At 38.7% G+C, this 12,631-nt stretch overlaps 1 long non-coding RNA gene across 1 annotated transcript; it reads left to right on the top strand.

The window, feature by feature from the left end:
• Positions 1-2,883: 2,883 nt before the first annotated feature.
• LOC136675359 (uncharacterized) lies at positions 2,884-7,648 on the top strand. Its single transcript, XR_010796176.1, has 3 exons — positions 2,884-3,071; positions 3,808-4,371; positions 4,696-7,648. It is a non-coding gene; the product is annotated as an uncharacterized lncRNA (long non-coding RNA).
• Positions 7,649-12,631: the final 4,983 nt, after the last annotated feature.

Here is a 12,631-nt window from a genome sequence, read left to right as displayed (position 1 = left end):
GGTGTGTTCCGGCCTTGAGCCCAATGATTCTGGGTAGGCTCTGTACCCACCGCCACTGGATAATGGGTAACAGACAATGAATGAATGTTTGTATTGTGAGGGATTCCGGTGAGTGCTGCTCCCTGTTGTAGAAGGCGAAGGTAAAGAGCAGGAAGAAGAGATTGCAGATAGGACGGCGATATTTTCATTAGAGTTCATGTTTGAAACTATGGCAACTATAGTCCCAGTTCGTTATTGCAAAAGGCAATTTCTGTTTTTCTTTCTTGAGAAAAACATTTATATCAGCCATTTCTTGATTAGGAAACATGCCGTTGTTCGATCCGTTTTTGTTTTTGAAGTTCTTGTAAAGTTCATACATATATTGTGTTATAAAATTTGGGTAGTCTGTTGTTTTGTTAAACCCTACCATTTCCTTGTGACACTAAGACAATTTTTAAAACTGTTCATATTAAAATATATTTATTTTGGTGGCATTATATATTTTCAGACTGAGAGCCCACATGCATCAAATGATCCAAAGTCTTTGGAATACTCTATTTTTTATTATTATTATTTTTATTTATTTTTGTTTTACTGAATTTATTAATATTTTGAACACTTAGTTCACTTTTAAATCTAAATGGGAGCGAGTTAAAAACCTCACCCTTTAAATTCCAAGTCAAAATGCTTTTGAAAACTGATGGTATGAGAAACATTTATACAGAAAATAATACACCATTTGCCAAGGCTTAAAAAAAGTTAATCAAAGATAAATAATCACACAGATAAATATCAAGTTAATTATCAAACTAAATTAATTAAGTCATAAAATAAAATAAAATTTTAAAATAAAATATTGAGCTGTAAACTACTTACTTTTACGCTCCACTTCTGGAAACCCTAACTGATACAAACATGATCTTACCGCAATGTGCATTCGATGACAACACTACATGCTTCCTCTGTTAGATAAAAACTAAAAGAAAAGGAAATGGCATGTGCAATTTTGTGTGGCACTAAAAACACTTTTCGCACTCTGTTAGTCTTCTGTGTAGTTGCCTTTCATTATCTCTGTATGTACTCTTAAATATCTCCAGAGTTTATTTTTAATATCACTTACATTTTTCCTTAATGCTTCTGGAGTCTTTAGCTTGTGTCATTCTGTGATGATCCCAGGAACCTGATGAGTGTATCTTCTTGAATTTTAGAGATCTCATATTGTAGTTTGCATAGTAGTTGCTTCAAAGGAAAAAAAATATTGAACATTGTGCTAAATTTTTTTTTCTACTAGGGATGGACGGATCAATACCTAAATATCGATGCTTCCAATTTTTTGGGTTTATATTTAAGAATCGATTCTGGCCCAAAAATCAATTTGGTTTGATATTTGATGTGGATGGGTGTATACCGTAGCTGTCTATTAATAATAAAATGGCACCATAAATAGTGGCATAATATAGGAACTACTTGTCCTTCCACCTTCTCTCTCAAAGACAAGCTGAAAAAATACCAAAGAAAGCCACTTGGCAGCCTTTATCCAGATTATATATAACTGAAAATCCTCTGATTTTTGAGAAACGGAATGTCCTTTATATTTAAATAGTTATGAATTTGTATTATTGTTAAATAAATATAATACTTATGAATTAATTAAATTTATAATAATTGTACAAAAATACATTTATATTTTTTTATTTTCCCTTTGTGAATCAGGTTTAAAAACTATTCAATAGATCAGTATCAGCACTGGCATCCGCATCTGCAATAGCAGCCTGTGTTTTACTATCGGATCAGAAAGGAAATGTCTGGTATTGCACAACAATAGCTGCTACTGTCTGAAGAATCGTTTGGAACATGAAATAGGAGTCGACCCTCATAAGCAAACTGAGTCAATTAATCTGAAATGCCTTTTATGATTTTTATTCTTGCTCTTAATTTATCTGCTTTTTACTGGGGTTTTTTTCACCACTTTGTAAAGGGCTTTGAATTCCCCTTGTGTATGAAATATACTTTTGTTTGTTTTTCCAGCTTTGCTGAATGTAAAAGTCTCATACTGACTACAAATCCATTTGTGTATGTGTGCATGTATCCATATAAGATTAAATATTGTTTAATTATTGTGCACACAAGACTGTATGCTGCTAAAACGTTCCCTCATAAGATTTTGCATTTCTGCTTTTAATTAAACTTTAATGAATGAAATTACTCTGCACTAGAATGCAAAATGAACCCTTAATGAATCAGAATTTATTACATTATCTTCATTGTCACTGTGCAAACACAATAAGATGATGATGTTTTGTGTAAGTATGAAGATGCTTTATTAGGTTGCATTAGCGAAGAGTGAAAAATACATAAAATTACATACAATATGTTATGCTTGGAATCCAGTTACATGACTCTGGCTTCATTAGTCTGTGTTTAATATTAAACTTTTTTTTTTTTTTGATTCACATACATGGTCAAAGTTTGTGGACACACTAATGGTTGTGTTTAGGTGTTTCAGACACCCATTGCAAATACAAAATAAGTCATTTTTTTATTAGTTCGGAGGAAGGGATTCAGAAATTAGTAACATTTCATTAGTAATGTTTTCAAATGCTTGTTTTTCTCATGAAATCATTTCTTTTATGAAAAGTATAAGAGTATAAATCAAACTGAACAGAGGGCTATATAATAGCAAACCCAATAAGGAGAAACTTAAAAATGAAAGGTGTACAAAAAAATAATAATAATGAAGAAAATAGTACAAAAAAATAGAAAAAATAAAAGGTGTGAAAAGCTACCAAAACCGCTGCCTAGCTGATGACGTAATAAAACAGACATCATACCCGTCTCGCTCTCCTATTGGTCATTGCGTTTCTATGCTCGACGCTTATTGGTGGGTCTCTGCCAGACGTTAAATACTGGACAGAGAAACCATTTTGTTGTAATATAGACGGAGGAGGGTTAAAATTACTAGATTTACTGTTAGTTTCGTGTCGTAGACACTGTTTTACCTCGTAAAACAATGCCTGCGCTTGGAGATGAGATTTAAATAGCCAGACTGTATTAAACAGCGGGCTTTGACCATCAAAATCCGTGGGATGTCGGTGAGTTGATGTGTTTTTCAGTCTCTCCTCTGTTTGATAACGAAGCCCTGCGCCGCCATGTCGGGAACGAGCTCTTGTTTTGGTTTGGAGCCAGTAAGAATGACCTAGATTTCTCTTTTCTATTTTGTTCTTTAGTTTGGTTCAAGCATTCAGCTCTTTGAGTTTAATAACATTTATTAATAATTAACATTTATGTTAGACGCGGACGAGATGAGTCTCTTAAATTCAGCTCGACTTAGCGGTGTTTGTGTCTTTCAGTCAAGAATGTGACACAAATGGCAGTCTCACTGTTCAGTCATTCATAATGTCAGGCATTAATCAGTGCAGCAAAAGTCTATTTGTGACCAGTGCTTTCATTCTTAAAGACCTGTCCCCCCCACCAGGGAAAGTCAAGTGTGTAACCCTGTTAACATTTGTGTGGTGTTTATATCGTAGAAGACACATCATGAGTGAAATTAGCAATCAGCGCCATGGCTGAGCATTTCAGCTTGACAGTGTCAAAAGCACAGAATCTGGCAGCCAGGGTTTCTTGCATCACAGACCTAAGGAACCAATCCCATCAGCTTGTGGGGCATATTCACAGATTGTCTATTAAATGTAAAAGGTGTACAGTTACATCTAAGCAACTTTTTAAGGCTTTTTTACTTATTGGATATATCTAAATATGCAATTATACATAATAAATATGTAATTATAAGCCTGCCATTCATATGTCGTTTTGTTCTTACTCCTAAAGGTGATGTCCAGTGTGTGCAGTATGTGGAAAAGGTGAAAGATACGCTACATGAACAAAGGTTTGTGGACAGACCCTGCAGAAAATCAAGTATTAGACCACTGTTGGCAGAAGAATGGGTCGAACTATTGAGCTCAGTGACTTTCAGCGTGGCACTGTCATAGGATGCCATCTTTCCAAAAAGTCAATACGTGAAATTGCTGCCTTGCTAGAGCTGCCCCGCTCAACTGTAGGTGCAGTCATTTTGAAGTGGAAACGCTTAGGAGCAACAACAGCCCTGCCACGAAGCGGGAGGCCACACAAGCTCTCAGAAAGAGACCTTCGAGTTCTGGAGCGTGTAGCAAGTGAAAACCGTCTGTCCCCTCTAGCAGCACTCACTGCAGAGTTCCAAGTTGCATCTGGAAGCAATATCAGCTCAAGAACTGTTCGTCGGGAACTTATTTCAATGGGTTTCCGCGGTCCAACAGCCAAGACCAAGATCACCAGGCGCAATTCCAGTTCTATCCCAAAATTGCCCAGCAAAAAACAAACTAAAGCAAAGCAGGACACCATCCAAAATGAGGGAGGGTAAGTTGCATAAATGTAGCTGTTATGATTTTTTTTTCTGATGCATTTTTGTTAATCTGTATATCTAAATGTTCTTTTCAGTGTAACCTTGTATGTTTCTATTTGAGGTGGCACATCCAGATCCAGCTATTTTAATATGTTTTGTTACTAAACCTGATCCAGTAGAACTGAAGCAGTTAATGAGTAAAAGTCTCTTAACCTTAAATAAGGGTTAAATGTTATTAACCCTTCCTTCCTGTTTGTAGATATATATGATTTTGAGACTTTTCAGTCTTGTCATTTAGTCATCTTTTAAAATAAATAAATAAACATTTCTCCCATTAGGATGTCCAGTTGTGGTGAAGAGGGTAAGGCAAACACGACAGCCAGCTCCTCATCTACGCCAATTTCCCAGTCTGCGCCTGCGACCTTTGTCCACTCTATACCAGCTGTTCAGTCTGCATCTGCGCCAGTTGTCCAAACGTCTGCGCAAATCATCCAGTCGTCTTTGTTAGCTGTACAATCTGCATCTGTTCCAGTTGTCCAATCTTCTGCTCCGGTTGTCCAGCCTGAACCAGTCCTCCCATCTCTGCCAGTCCTCCCATCGGCACATTCGTTGGTATTCTAATCTGCATCAATTTTTCATTCTCCGTCAGTATTCCAAACTTCACCAGCGTTCTCAACTGCACCAGGTTTCCAACCTGCACCAATTTCCCAATTATCAAACAAAGGGAACTGTTCAGTCCCATTCAGCCACAGCAATGGACTCCAAAGCTGAAGAACTCAGTCTAATCTTGCTTGGAACTGATCTGCAGTCAAAGACTAACAGGTTGACTCCTGTCCCAAGAGCACGAGAGAGTATAAAAAGATGCACAGTTTGAGTGACGTACAGTTGGCCTCAATAGTAACGCATGTGTGTTCTTCGTGGCCAAAATATCGGGACCCAATGAACGTATTATAATTTTCAGAGCATTTACAGCGTTAAGTGAATGATGTTTTAGATATTCTCATGACTGTTCAATTAAATGGAAACTGTATGAAAGTTCTGCTGGGCGTAATGGGTTCTGCTTTTTTTTTAAGCTTTGTTTTCTCACTGACTGTCTTCCACACTACATTTGCCCCTGATACTGGTGCATTAACTATAGAATCTGTATCTGCATTAGAGAATACTTATAAAAAGAAGCTACTTCAACACCATGTACACATGGGTGTACAGGCACCCATAACAGAGTTAGTTGACATACAGAGTACCAATACCAATCATATGTATAAGCAGATACTCAAGCATGAGACAGGAAGGGGAAATATTTGTGCATCCCTTTCATCCACCTTCTTACTACAGCCATTTAGTCAGGATTTTGCATGCTGTTTGTCATTATTCACGTTTGTTGTGGAAGTTGTTCTAAAGTCTTTTGTTGATTTTTAATTTAAGAAAAAAAATTCTTTTCCCCATCCCTCGTGGCCTTGAAATAAGTGCGATTATCTCCTGTAATCAGAATTTCTTTGTTTTCTGGATACTGCTGCTTGGATGGTGTGATCACTTGAAGGTTTATTGAGCTTAAGACTTGTTCACTTTCATCTGCTAAAACTAAGGCCTAAGACTTTGAAACTGTTTGAAAGCTGATTTTGTGAAGCCTGTGGCTACATTCACACAGCAGATAAAAGTGGCTTTATTTTCTCTTCATATTTGACACAGATTGTCCTTTTTTTCCGTCTCTTATTCCCCCCTCATATTTTACACAGATGTGTTTCTGTGTGACTTTGTGACATTTTCAGTTCTGATTGGAGCCACTTTAGATGTGGCATTGTAACCCAATACAGATCTGGTACACAGCAGTGTGAATCAGTTTGAACAGCCAGGTTGGAATTCATGTGATTTCTTCACCAATCCAGCTCCACATAATCCTAATAATTTCCTGTTGCATGGAAGGAAAGATGGAGGAGAATAGTGTGGTCATTGTACTTTGTCCAAAGCATTTCGTTTTAAATTGAATTATAAGGGAAGTGAAAACAGATGGGTTCAAATCATATTGTTTTTCTAAAAGGACAGTCCACATAATCTAGTACCGTGTTGCTGATTAATGAAAAAGAAAATTGGTATATGACTTTTAAAAGAAATCTGAGAAAATAGATCAATGTGTCACTACATCTTTTTCACTTTTTTTATTTTTATGTCAGTATAAATCCTGCTTGAAAATGGATCATTTTCTCACTTATTTTCATTCGCGATAATCATTCATTTCCAATAAACATACACTGACCTTTGTTCTAGAGGAGTATGTCCCATCAAGCATTGTTCTTAGGTGCATCAGGGTCAGTGTAGGAGTGTGACCTGTTCACACTAATGTTGGTTGACTACTTAAGTACAAGAAAATTATAATGAAAACAGTTGAATAGAATGATTAGGTTTGGGCCACTTTGAGAAGCTGTGTGGACTTAGTCTTTTTTGAGACCTTGTTAATCTTGGGAACTTTTTTTTTGATTAATTTCAATAAATTACATGGTTCGTGCTGGGTCTTGTGTGTGGGCTAAACAGAGTCTCCATATTGTTACTTGGTACCTGTGATTAGATATTTTACTTTATTATTTACATGGATATTGTCGTTATTCCTTTATGAAAATAGTCAGGGCAGAAAACAAGCCCAGCACTACTGCTCAATATTTTTGTCTTAATCTGGCTTTTTGAATTTTAATAAATCTTTATTTTTTCAGTTAAATCTTTTAGTTTATTAGTGATTAATGTACAGATGAGGATTTTTTTCATTGGTAGGCACTATTCCAGATAATACTTCATTTCGTGATCGTTTTTCCATTTAACATTTCCTGACGTTTATAATAAACACATTTCTATCAGTATTGGTAGTATTTGGTCATATATATATTCTGATTTGAGGTTTATATGTAAGTAGTGCTGTTTATACACTAGAAGACATCTTGAATGAAATTTGCAATCAGCCCCTATCACTGACCATTACCATTTTGAAATGGCAGTGTTCCAGATTAGTCTCAAAGGCTTTGTTCACATTAAAATCCTCATTGATGAATTCTGCTTCTATTTTTTTAAGATTGTAAATCATAAATATAAAAGACACAAATCTATCTTTAAATGTGAAAGCAGTTACTACTATGCCTTTGCAAAGTTAAACTTGATAAACTTTTAGACTGTGATCATTGTAAAAACTGTGCCCCAATATTTAAAAAAATATCACATCTATATATCGCAGCTGTCTAAAGAAAAAACTGTATCTTGATTTTTGTTAATTTTTTTGTTTGTTTGTTTTCTGCATCATTCTATCCATCACAGAAGCTGTCCTCCTTCAAATTGTGTAAAAATGTCGTAAATAGACCAATAGAAATGCTAAAATGCCCACTCCCATCCCCTACTGAATAATTTATGAAGGAGGTTTATTCCAGGGTTTCTCACTTCTCTAGATCAGCATTTGAGGGGAGGTGTGGAGATTGGATCATAGATTTGACGACAGGACAATTATGTCTCGTCTCACAGCCCTAGTGTGAAGTTTTGAGGGTTTTGTGAATGTCCAGTGATTTTTGCCCATTTGTGTTTCCTCACACCTAAGGGCCTGTCTTGTGGTAGGTGGGTATTGGAAGTGGGGAATAAATCTGAATTTGAGAACATGTCTGAAATTATATACTAATTAAGTAATACATTCTGATTTGATCTGTTCCTGATATTTAATATGTAAATGTCCAATATTATCTTTCTTTAAATCTGTGACAAAATTCACAACACGAAATATAAAGGCATCGAATTAAGCCACAGCTGACACCACATCTGTGTATTACAAAAAAAAAAAAAAAACCTTTAAGTTTTAAACCTTGTTTGTACATTCTAGAAGACGTAGTAAGAGTGAAATAGCATCCAATGACTATTTGAAAAAACTTCTACACAGTCCTGTATTGATTTGATTAACAGACATTAGGGAGTTAAAATGTACTTTTCTAATCGCTCCTGGCTCCTTAAATAGTGGACCGTCTATGTCACGAAATTGTCCACCACACTTAATGTGTCCTCTAAAGTATTGGACAGTTTATGGCCGAATTTACATAGGCAGATATCACATATTCACGTCCATAAATGTTTGTAGTAGTCATAACTTACACTAGTGCACTACATAGGGCGTGAGGAGCCATTTGACATACACCCGCGCGAGCTGCATTAGCGGAAGACGCTGCTACAGCAGCTTTGAGAGAAAACAAAGGCGATTCGCCGTGGACATTGAAGAAAGACATAGTAATAACGGGTTTTTACGTAGTTTTGAGTCCCGAGGTTTGTTTAAAGCGCAAACATATATGTTAATGACTTGACTAGTCCCGTGTAAATAAAATTTATAAACCCATAAATTTATAAAATGTATAAAAAGGTGAGTTGTGTGGTGATGTTCTAATCTAGAAAAAGTGCAGTGTTATTAAATATTATTGCACATTGATCATATTAAGAAAAAACATATCTCATAATATATAACATATAGGGGCGGCAGCAGGTAGGTGTCGCAGTCACACAGCTCCAGTGATCTGGAGGTTGTGGGTTCGATTCCCGCTCCGGGTGACTGTCTGTGAGGAGTGTGGTGTGTTCTCTCTGTGTCTGCGTGGGTTTCCTCCGGGTGACTGTCTGTGAGGAGTGTGGTGTGTTCTCTCTGTGTCTGCGTGGGTTTCCTCCGGGTGACTGTCTGTGAGGAGTGTGGTGTGTTCTCCCTGTGTCTGCGTGGGTTTCCTCCGGGTGACTGTCTGTGAGGAGTGTGGTGTGTTCTCTCTGTGTCTGCGTGGGTTTCCTCCGGGTGACTGTCTGTGAGGAGTGTGGTGTGTTCTCTCTGTGTCTGCGTGGGTTTCCTCCGGGTGACTGTCTGTGAGGAGTGTGGTGTGTTCTCTCTGTGTCTGTGTGGGTTTCCTCCGGGTGACTGTCTGTGAGGAGTGTGGTGTGTTCTCCCTGTGTCTGCGTGGGTTTCCTCCGGGTGACTGTCTGTGAGGAGTGTGGTATGTTCTCCCTGTGTCTGCGTGGGTTTCCTCCGGGTGACTGTCTGTGAGGAGTGTGGTGTGTGCTCCCTGTGTCTGCGTGTGTTTCCTCCTGGTGACTGTCTGTGAGGAGTGTGGTGTGTTCTCTCTGTGTCTGCGTGGGTTTCCTCCGGGTGACTGTCTGTGAGGAGTTTGGTGTGTTCTCCCTGTGTCTGCGTGGGTTTCCTCCGGGTGACTGTCTGTGAGGAGTGTGGTGTGTTCTCCCTGTGTCTGCGTGGGTTTCCTCCGGGTGACTTGTCTGTGAGGAGTGTGGTGTGTTCTCCCTGTGTCTGCGTGGGTTTCCTCCGGGTGACTGTCTGTGAGGAGTGTGGTATGTTCTCCCTGTGTCTGCGTGGGTTTCCTCCGGGTGACTGTCTGTGAGGAGTGTGGTGTGTGCTCCCTGTGTCTGCGTGTGTTTCCTCCTGGTGACTGTCTGTGAGGAGTGTGGTGTGTGCTCCCTGTGTCTGCGTGGGTTTCCTCCGGGTGACTGTCTGTGAGGAGTTGGTGTGTTCTCCCTGTGTCTGCGTGGGTTTCCTCTGGGTGACTGTCTGTGAGGAGTGTTGTGTGTTCTCTCTGTGTCTGCGTGGGTTTCCTCCGGGTGACTGTCTGTGAGGAGTTGGTGTGTTCTCCCTGTGTCTGCGTGGGTTTCCTCTGGGTGACTGTCTGTGAGGAGTGTTGTGTGTTCTCTCTGTGTCTGCGTGGGTTTCCTCCGGGTGCTCCGGTTTCCTCCCACAGTCCAAAAACACATGTTGGTAGGTGGATTGGCGACTCAAAAGTGTCCGTAGGTATGAGTGTGTGAGTGAATGTGTGAGTGTCTGTGTTGCCCTGTGAAGGACTGGCGCCCCCTCCAGGGTGTATTCCCGCCTTGCGCCCAATGGTTTCAGGTAGGCTCTGGACCCCCGCGACCCTAAATTGGATAAGCGGTTACAGATAATGGATGGATGGATGGATATAACATATATAAAACTCACTAGAATAGTGTCTTTAATATTGTTTTAATATCCCACCTTCAGTCATTGATTAAACCCCTAAAAAATCATTACTTAGATGTATATCTGCTCCATTGCTATCATGAATCTGCAATTAGTCCCTTCCTCTATCTCAGCCACTCACCTGAAACTTGGGGGCCCAGCCCTGCAACTTGTTAGAATTGGTTCCTCAGGTTTGGTGAACAAAGCCTACAGTTTACATTGTCTGTTGCAACTTAAACATGGAATATATATGATTTTTTGGCCTATAATTTGCAAATAGTAAAATGAACTTTTCTGTTGGTAGAAGAATGGGTCGAAATGCAGAGCTCAGTGACCTTAAGCATGGCATTCTCATAGGATGCCACTTTTCGAAGAAGTCTGTTCGCGAAATTGCTGCCATTCTAGACATGCCCCCGTCAACTATAGGTAATGTTATTTTGAGGTGGAAACGTCTAGGAGCAACAACATCTCTCCCCCGAAGTGGGACGCCCCACAAACTTTCACATCAAGACCTGGAAGTATTGAAGCGCTGAAGATCATTAGGCGCAAGGCAGGAATACAACCTGGAGGGGGCACCAGTCCATCATAGGGCAAGTCACACACTCAAACCTATGGAGACTTTTGAGTCACCAATCCACCTACCGTGTGTTTTTGGACTGTGGGTGGACCCAGAGGAAACCCACAAGGACACAGGGAGAACACACCAAACTCCTCACAAACAGTCACCCGGAGCAGGACTTGAACCCACAACCTCCAGGTCCCTGGAGCTGTGTGACTGACACTCCCTGCTGCAGCACCGTGCCATTTTCATCAATTACGATACAAAATATAATTGAAACATTCAGAGAGTCTGCAGAAGTCTCTGTTTGCAAGTGACAAGACCCAAAACAAATATTGGCTGTCTGGGATATTCTGGCCCTTATGCAAAACTAATTAATAGACATAGTGTATAGTGTAAATAACTGCATGGCGTTAGAAACACTTCCTAAAACTATAGTCTGTGAATACAGTGTTGTTGTATTCATAAATGTATGTTAAAACTCTATAATGCAAAGAAGGCAACACACATAAAAAGGATCCAGAAGTCCTGCAGACTTTTCGGGTGCCTGTCTCATTTCAGATTAATTACATGTGCTGAGGTGTCCTGATCTGACACATCATATTTTCGTAATTATTTTTGGAAATGATGGGTGCTGAATATGGATAATCCGAGAGCCATACAGACTTCATGTTTATTGTTTTTAACACTGGATATAGTTTTCCACTTGTTCAAATGCTCTTGATTTTGGAAAAATGCTGGTTGAAAAATGTAAGAAGTATTTGAACAGTGTATAGTGTATATGCTGACATTGATAATAATCTTCTGTAAATGGCCTCTTTCTGTACCACACATGATAAGAAGCATGTGAAAGTTTGCAAAGCAGATGCAATGTTTACTATCTGAATGTAGTCAATTGAAATGTAGACATCTTCTGTATGAAACTAACTTAAAATGGCATGGGGCACAACTAAAACAGATCTAAAATACCAAGGTACATTCTTAACAGTTAATATAATTACCGCACCCACCTACTGATTGACATGGACAATACGCAAGGCACCATAAACCAGACCTAGCAGAGACTTAACTGTTTATATCAATTTAACTTCTCTACCCCTACCACTAATCACTCACAATAAAAATATCTTTTGGTGTGAAGAATCACAAATGGCCAGACAGTCCCTGGACATTTGCAAAAACATCAAACTTTCACACACTGACTGTGAGAAGACATTGTCCTGCCATCTTCACAGCAATAACCCCATCTCCACACCTATCCTCAGGTTCTGAGGTGTGAAAGACTTACTCCTCCCCTGAGACAAATTACCCAGGATGGGTGTGGGGCCCATGGATTTTTCTTGAGGCTTTATGTACATGTAATAGTATAAAAATCCCATTAGTCTCATTAATCAAAATATTGGGACCTCATTTGTACAAGGATAAAGCTAACAAACATGTTACTTTCAGGCTCAGTACTTCTTACAGGAAGCACTGTGAACTGAGTGCCATAGTCCAGTGTATATTTTATATATTTATCATTTCCTTAATGAGATATAGGTCTATCTGTAACCTATTTTTACACCATTGTTTTTATAATTAAAATAATATTATAAATGCCTAACTGGAAAGGAAATGTGATCATATTTCATGTCACACTTCATCATTTATTAATTTTTTATCATAGTGTATCTCGGAAATCTGAAAATATAATTTACAAGTCAATAATCTCATTTATTAAATATCTGAATGTGAGAGTTAG

This window comes from Hoplias malabaricus, chromosome X1 (assembly GCF_029633855.1).
Source record: "Hoplias malabaricus isolate fHopMal1 chromosome X1, fHopMal1.hap1, whole genome shotgun sequence".
Classification (NCBI taxonomy): Eukaryota; Metazoa; Chordata; class Actinopteri; order Characiformes; family Erythrinidae; genus Hoplias; species Hoplias malabaricus.
Note: the sequence above shows the minus strand (reverse complement) of the source record. Positions and strands in the feature narration are given on the sequence as shown.